Below are 8,256 nucleotides of genomic sequence, written 5' to 3' on the forward strand. Positions count from 1 at the left end.
ATACGTCAGTGGTCCTCCGAAAAAGGTCCCGTCTCTGACCCCCCGGGGCGTTCGGCTCCTGACAGGGAAAAGAGTTAGCAACGCATATCTCCCCTATACGTGTATCCTGTGTTGTTAATAATATATTCATAATTATGCAAATGATAATGGCTGCTATATTTATGCAAAAAAGGTGGCGACCGAAATGGCAGGATATAAAATCTTTCATGTTACCCCTGTCATTGATTAATAAGGCGAGAATGCTTCCAATTGTTGAATAGCATACATTTACGTCATATATCCATAAGGCTGTCAACAGAAGTATTACAATATACTTTGTTCTTCATCTTGCAGAAGTTCCTGGAAACAGGATACGATGAGCTGCGGAGGCAGCCAGAGAAAAGGGCTGTGGTCAGCGCCCTAATCGCTGACTTTGGCGGCCAACATGACCACAAGGCCATTGTTAAGAAGTGGTCTGACCTGAAGAGGCGCCAAATGGTTCATGTCAGACGTCTTCGGGCTAAATATCATCCAGGTAAGTTATTGTTGACAGTTATGTTTTTTTTTAAAAAAGTGTATTTTGTGCGTGAACTCGAAAGAGAGAGGAGCCGGCCTGCAGGAGTTGGGAGGCCTCCCCCAGAGGCAATCTGCCACCTTTCTCCATGCCCCGGTTGGCAATGGCGGGTGTGAGGGGGTCCTCCCAACCCAACCTCGCATAGCACACCCACCAGGGGCGGGGCTGAGACCACCAAACTCAATTCACAGGTAGCCGAGAGCGGGATCCGAACCCCTAGCTGCAGAGGTGAATCAGTTGTCAGTGCAGTGGCAATCGCGTGGAGCCACCGCAGCTCCTTTGGTGACAGTTATGTAAGGTCATATGTAATTCATGTAAGGTCAGATGTTGTTAACCAAGATGCCATGTTGTGCTAACATATATCACCACCGGCCAAGGTATTCATAGTACTGTTGAAAAAAGACATGGGGCAGCAGACAGGAACACAGAAGTTATGTGGGAACATAATTTTCCCATTGCTTTGCATGGGACTTTAAAGAAAAACCCCGACCATGGCAAGTGGGGGTGGGTAAGGTTTAAACCACCTATCCTATGTTTGTGGCTGACATATAAGTAACCTGTGTGCCAAGTTTCATATAAATATCTTTAGCCGTTTGTACGTGATGCTGGAACATACATACATACATACATACATACATACATACATTTATGCACACACACACGTTGAGTTTTATATATATAGATTACCACTAAATTCCTGTGTTAGGAGTGGGGTTGTTATAGTAATCCCGTGTGCTCCATCAGGCCCTTTTTTTAACATGAGATGGTCTGAACAAAACAAAGGAGACAAAAACAGCTCATTTTAACATGGTTGCATCCCAGCTCACGCTCAGTCCCCTGTAGTGCCCACAAGACCCTTTAATATAACATTGTCCCATTGGTTAACTGTCTATATAAATTAATTTGTATTCATATACAATACAGCAGAGTACACAGAATTTGCATACGTCATTAGAAAACATTTTTATAATATATGAACATTGTGTTATTATAGGAGCTCCAATGCCAGTTATCCGCGCCAAGCGCAGAAGGCGCCAGGCCGATGAGGAGGAGGAGGAGGATGCGGCAGAGGAGGATGCGGCAGAGGAGGAGATGGATGAAGAGGAGCAGCCAGGGCCCTCCCACTCCCCAACCCCAGCTCCTGCTGAGGAGCAAGCTGAGGAGATTCCCCCCCCCACCACCCCAACTTCTCAAGCAGAAGAGCAGGAGGAAGAGAGCGGTCCTGTGAGCCTCGCTCAGGAAGGTAAATATGTGCACAATGATTAATAACATTTCAACAACAAAATGTAGATATAAAAATGGACAACATATAAAGCGCACCTGTCAGATTGTAGAACCATAATATGGTATTGATGCTAGAAGTATACAGGTAGTGCATAATTATTAGGCAAGTTGTATTTTTTGAGGATTCATTTTATTATTGAACAACAACCATGTTCTCAATGAACCCCAAAAACTCATTAATATCAAAGCTGAATTTTTTTGGAAGTAGTTTTTAGTTTGTTTTTAGTGTTAGTTATTTTCGGGGGATATCTGTGTGTGCAGGTGACTACTATTACTGTGCAGAATTATTAGGCAACTTAACCAAAAAATAAATAGATACCCATTTCAATGATTTATTTTTAACAGTGAAACCAATATAACATCTCAACATTCACAAATACACATTTCTGACATTTAAAAACAAAACAAAAACAAATCAGTGACCAATATAGCCACCTTTATTTGCAAGGACACTCAAAAGCCTGACATCCATGGATTCTGTCAGTGTTTTGATCTGTTCACCATCAACATTGCGTGCAGCAGCAACCACAGCCTCCCAGACACTGTTCAGAGAGGTGTACTGTTTTCCCTCCTTGTAAATCCCACATTTGATGATGGACCACAGGTTCTCAATGGGGTTCAGATCAGGTGAACAAGGAGGCCATGTCATTACTTTTTTTTATTTAATACCCTTTCTTGCCAGCCACGCTGTGGAGTACTTTGACACGTGTGATGGAGCATTGTCCTGCATGAAAATCATGTTTTTCTTGAAGGATGGTGACTTCTTCCTGTACCACTGCTTAAAGAAGGTCTCTTCCATAATCTGGCAGTAGGACTGGGAGTTGAGCTTGACTCCATCCTCAATCCGAAAAGGCCCCACAAGCTCATCTTTGATGATACCAGCCCAAACCAGTACTCCACCACCACCTTGCTGGCGTCTGAGTCGGACTGGAGCTCACTGCCCTTTACCAATCCAGCCACGGGCTCTTCCATCTGGCCCATCAAGACTCACTCTCATTTCAGTAGTCCATAAAACCTTAGAAAAATCTTTCTTGAGATATTTATTGGCACAGTCTTGACGTTGCAGCTTGTGTGTCTTGTTCAGTGGTCGTCGTCTTTCAGCCTTTCTTACCTTGGCCATGTCTCTGGGTATTGCACACCTTGTGCTTTTGGGCACCCCAGTGATGTTGCAGCTCTGAAATATGGCCAATCTGGTGGCAAGTGGCATCTTGGCAGCTGCACGCTTAACCTTTCTCAGTTCATGGGCAGTTATTTTGCGCCTTTGTTTTTCCACACGTTTCTTTTGTTTGATGATCACGCTTCAGAAGCTTTGCAATTTTAAGAGTGCTGCATCCCTCTGCTAGATATCTCTCTATTTTGGACTTTTCAGAGTCTGTCAAGTCCTTCTTTTGGCCCATTTTGCCAAAGGAAAGGAAATTGACTAATAATTATGCACACCTGATATAGAGTGTTGATGTCATTAGACCACACACCTTCTCATTACAGAGATGTACATTACCTAATATGCCTAATCGGTAGTAGGCTTTCGAGCCTATACAGCTTGGAGTAAGACAACATGCATAAAGAGGATGATGTGGTCCAAATACTCATTTGCCTAATAATTCTGCACTCCCGGGATGTGTTAGACACATAACAAGTGTATACACATGATAATGATTGATTAATAAGCAAAAAAAATATTTTATTTATTTGGTAACGTTCTTTGAAATCCAAATGTTTTTTTATTATATCCTAACAGTAGCAAGAAAGATGATGCAGCAGCACGCGCTGCTAAAGAAGACACATCTGAGGATTAAGGGAAATCATCAACAAATTCGCTACCTGGTCCAGCAAAATACGCAGCTAGAGCAGCAGCAATTAGAATATCTTGCTGAGCTGGAAAGGCTTCAGAAGCTCATGCTCAGCTATGTCTGAATTAATTTTTTGATTAAAAAATGTTATTTTTTGGAAATGTTTCATTTCTTTTTGAGATCGATTTTTAGGTTTTTCAACACATCTAACTTCACATCGAACAAATCAACATCAACACATCTAACTTCATAATAAGCAAAAACATTTTATACTATCATTTTATTTAACACAAACCTAGGACAAACTAAAGCACACGGACACAGACACGACGAACACAAAATAAACTGTTGAAAAATGAACATAACAAAAGCAACAATATATATATATATATATATATATATATATATATATATACAGAGAGAGAGAGAGAGCAAGAAAGAGAGAGAGAGTGCAGATTTGCTCTTGCAGACAGCCTAATGGTTGCAGTATAAAGGCCGCAAACCAGGGTTTAACATAAGGTTAATTGTTTTAGTTACACTTGCTGTTACGATCCGGTCTGGTAGCTTGAAGCGGAGGCTGTTGGTGAATCCGCTGTGCCAGAGAGGTCATGAAGCTTTACTCAGCATGGAGGCAGCAGCAGTAGTATTAAAATATAATGTAACTAGACAATGCATTTCCTGAGGAAAATGCGAGTGGGAATGCTGAATAGCTTAATTGCTGAGCCCCTTGCCAAAGACATTCACCATAACCACTACACTATCTTTAGGACACACAGCTTCTTTCTCTATCTGCAAAGTATAGAGTATGCTGACTTCCTGGTCGCCCCTCCCCCCTCAAGAGGTTTCCCCTCCCCCCCAGGTCAGTGAGGAGGAATATTGCACTGAGGTCAGGAAAGTTATTTATGGAAAGAAATAACATTACAAACGCTTTTAATTCACAGATCAAATACATGATTTAAGCCTCCAAACAAAGCTTAATAAATCCTCAACCGTACATGCGATCGATACAACGACTACACCGTTTGAAATACACGGCCCTTGTGAACGCATTGATATGAAATTTATGTTGATAAACTTAAAAATGTGGCCATGTCTGCGATTTAGAAAAGAGCGTCTTTGTGAGTTTTGCAGCAACATTTTTTAGATAATTTAACATGAGAGTCTATGAGACATAATTTCTGGCTGTTGCTCCAATAACTAAAACTAAAATACGTATCGCAGAATTGATCACATTGCCAGAAACCAGACAAGCATAGCTACGTTTTGATATAAAAATTGTGTATGAAAAGTAGATCTTGTGGGCGTGAGACCATTTTGTTTCCCCTTTTTGTAAAGATATTTTTAATTACAAAGATCTCCAATGTTAAGGTCACATGACAGACTCTAAATCCCCTCCATAGGATTACATTATAACCTATCGCATTTTTGTGAAAAATTCGCAAAACGTAAATTGCGTTTTCAACAAAAAATTGTAAACGATGACGATCTGAAAAGTCATAGCCGGATAGCTAAATATTTTGTGACCGCTTTACAGTTTTTTCAGTGTCTGTAAGTGAAAGTATGAAGTAGCTGAAACTTTTGGCAGGGCATGTGAATTCAAAGGGGAAAAGGATGTTCTCATTGACTTCAATGTTAAAAAAAGGGTCTAAAAGCTTAAAATTTATAAAAGTGTAAAAAGTAGAAAAAAACTTGAAGAAGTCCCATCATTAGCTGAAAGAGACGAACATTTTTACAGTTGAATGGTCTCAATAGCTGAAAGTATGCCGAAGTTACGCAGAACCAAAAAACGTAAGGAATAATAAGATTACTAAATTTACGTATATCAATACTGGAAATGTTTATTAAAGCATTCACACTAATTAAGATTAATACATTTACGGGTATCCATACTGGGAATGCTTATTAAAGCATTCCCACTAAGTATCACACAGGCATGATTTACAAGCAGTAGTGGTAATAGTAATACATAGCATAAAAACACTTGGGGAATACTTTACAGCATCAGTAGTGGTCATAGTAGTCAATAGTGTACCAAAAAATTGGGACACAGGTGTCTTGACTGAGCTGTAATAGTAGTAGTAGACATTGACAATACAGTGTCAAATCACTCGGGCAAGAGGTGCCATGATGAACAGCAGTCTTAATAAGAGTATATAGGGTGTGAAATAACTGCTGACATAGGTGTATTGACTGGGCAGCAGCAGCAGAAGCAGCAGTAGTATTAACAGTAGTAGTTGATACAGAGTCATATCACATGGGCAGGAGGTGCCATGATGAACAGCAGTAGGAATAGGAGTATATAGAGTGTCAAATAACTGCTGACATAGGTGTATTGACTGGGCAGCAGCAGCAGAAGCAGCAGTAGTATTAACAGTAGTAGTTGATACAGAGTCATATCACATGGGCAGGAGGTGCCATGATGAACAGCAGTAGGAATAGGAGTATATAGAGTGTCAAATAACTGCTGACATAGGTGTCTTGACTGGGCAGCAGCAGCAGCAGAAGCAGCAGTAGTATTAACAGTAGTAGTTGATACAGAGTCATATCACATGGGCAGGAGGTGCCATCATGAACAGCAGTAGGAATAGGAGTATATAGAGTGTCAAATAACTGCTGACATAGGTGTCTTGACTGGGCAGCAGCAGCAGCAGAAGCAGCAGTAGTATTAACAGTAGTAGTTGATACAGAGTCATATCACATGGGCAGGAGGTGCCATCATGAACAGCAGTAGGAATAGGAGTATATAGAGTGTCAAATAACTGCTGACATAGGTGTATTGACTGGGCAGCAGCAGCAGAAGCAGCAGTAGTATTAACAGTAGTAGTTGATACAGAGTCATATCACATGGGCAGGAGGTGCCATGATGAACAGCAGTAGGAATAGGAGTATATAGAGTGTCAAATAACTGCTGACATAGGTGTCTTGACTGGGCAGCAGCAGCAGAAGCAGCAGTAGTATTAACAGTAGTAGTTGATACAGAGTCATATCACATGGGCAGGAGGTGCCATGATGAACAGCAGTAGGAACAGGAGTATATAGAGTGTCAAATAACTGCTGACATAGGTGTATTGACTGGGCAGCAGCAGCAGAAGCAGCAGTAGTATTAACAGTAGTAGTTGATACAGAGTCATATCACATGGGCAGGAGGTGCCATGATGAACAGCAGTAGGAATAGGAGTATATAGAGTGTCAAATAACTGCTGACATAGGTGTCTTGACTGGGCAGCAGCAGCAGCAGAAGCAGCAGTAGTATTAACAGTAGTAGTTGATACAGAGTCATATCACATGGGCAGGAGGTGCCATCATGAACAGCAGTAGGAATAGGAGTATATAGAGTGTCAAATAACTGCTGACATAGGTGTCTTGACTGGGCAGAAGCAGCAGTAGTATTAACAGTAGTAGTTGATACAGAGTCATATCACATGGGCAGGAGGTGCCATCATGAACAGCAGTAGGAATAGGAGTATATAGAGTGTCAAATAACTGCTGACATAGGTGTCTTGACTGGGCAGCAGCAGCAGCAGAAGCAGCAGTAGTATTAACAGTAGTAGTTGATACAGAGTCATATCACATGGGCAGGAGGTGCCATCATGAACAGCAGTAGGAATAGGAGTATATAGAGTGTGAAATAACTGCTGACATAGGTGTATTGACTGGGCGGCAGAAGCAGCAGTAGTAGTATTAACAGTAGTAGTTGATACAGAGTCATATCACATGGGCAGGAGTTGCCATGATGTACAGCAGTCTTAATAAGAGTATATAGGGTGTGAAATAACTGCTGACATAATTGTCTTGACTGATCCAAAGGAGTCATGGGAGAAAATCATGTGGTCAGATGAGACTATAATATAATTTTTTGATCATAATTTCACTAACCGTGTTCGGAGGAAGAATAATGATGAGTACCATGCCAAGAACGCCATCCCTAATGTGAAGCATGGGGGTGGTAGCATCATGCTTTGGTGGTGTTTTTCTGCACATGGGACAGGGTGACTGCACTGTATTAAGGAGAGGATGACCGGGGCCATGTATTGCAAGATTTTGGGCAACAACCTCCTTCCCTGAGTTAGAGCTTTGAAGATGGGTCGAGGCTGGGTCTTCCAACATGAGAATGACCCAAAGCACACAGCCAGGATAACCAAGGATTGGCTCTGTAAGGAGCATATCAAGGTTCTGGCGTGGCCTAGCCAGTCTCCAGACCTAAACCCAATAGAGAATCTTTGGAGGGAGCTCAAACTCCGTGTTTCTCAGCGATAGCCCAGAAACATGACTGATGTAGAGAAGATCTGTGTGGAGGAGTGGGCCAAAATCCCTCCTCCAGTGTGTGCAAAGCTGGTGTAAAACTACAAGAAATGTTTGACCGCTGTAATTGCAAAGAAAGCCTACTGTACCAAATATTAACATTGATTTTCTCTGATGTTGAAATAGTTATATTCAGCACTGTAAATACATCAGGTCCGGGGCTTCATCAGGGAATGCATGGCAAGGGACCCTTCAGCGCCCTGAACCGACGACGGGTGCCAGAAAGTCACCGCCGATCCAGGACTCATTCATCTTTATGAATGTGAGTCTGTCCACGGAGTCTGTGGACAGACGGGTCCTCTTGTCCGTGACCACCCCACCTGCCGC

This window comes from Rana temporaria, assembly GCF_905171775.1.
Source record: "Rana temporaria chromosome 4 unlocalized genomic scaffold, aRanTem1.1 chr4h, whole genome shotgun sequence".
Lineage (NCBI taxonomy): Eukaryota > Metazoa > Chordata > Amphibia > Anura > Ranidae > Rana > Rana temporaria.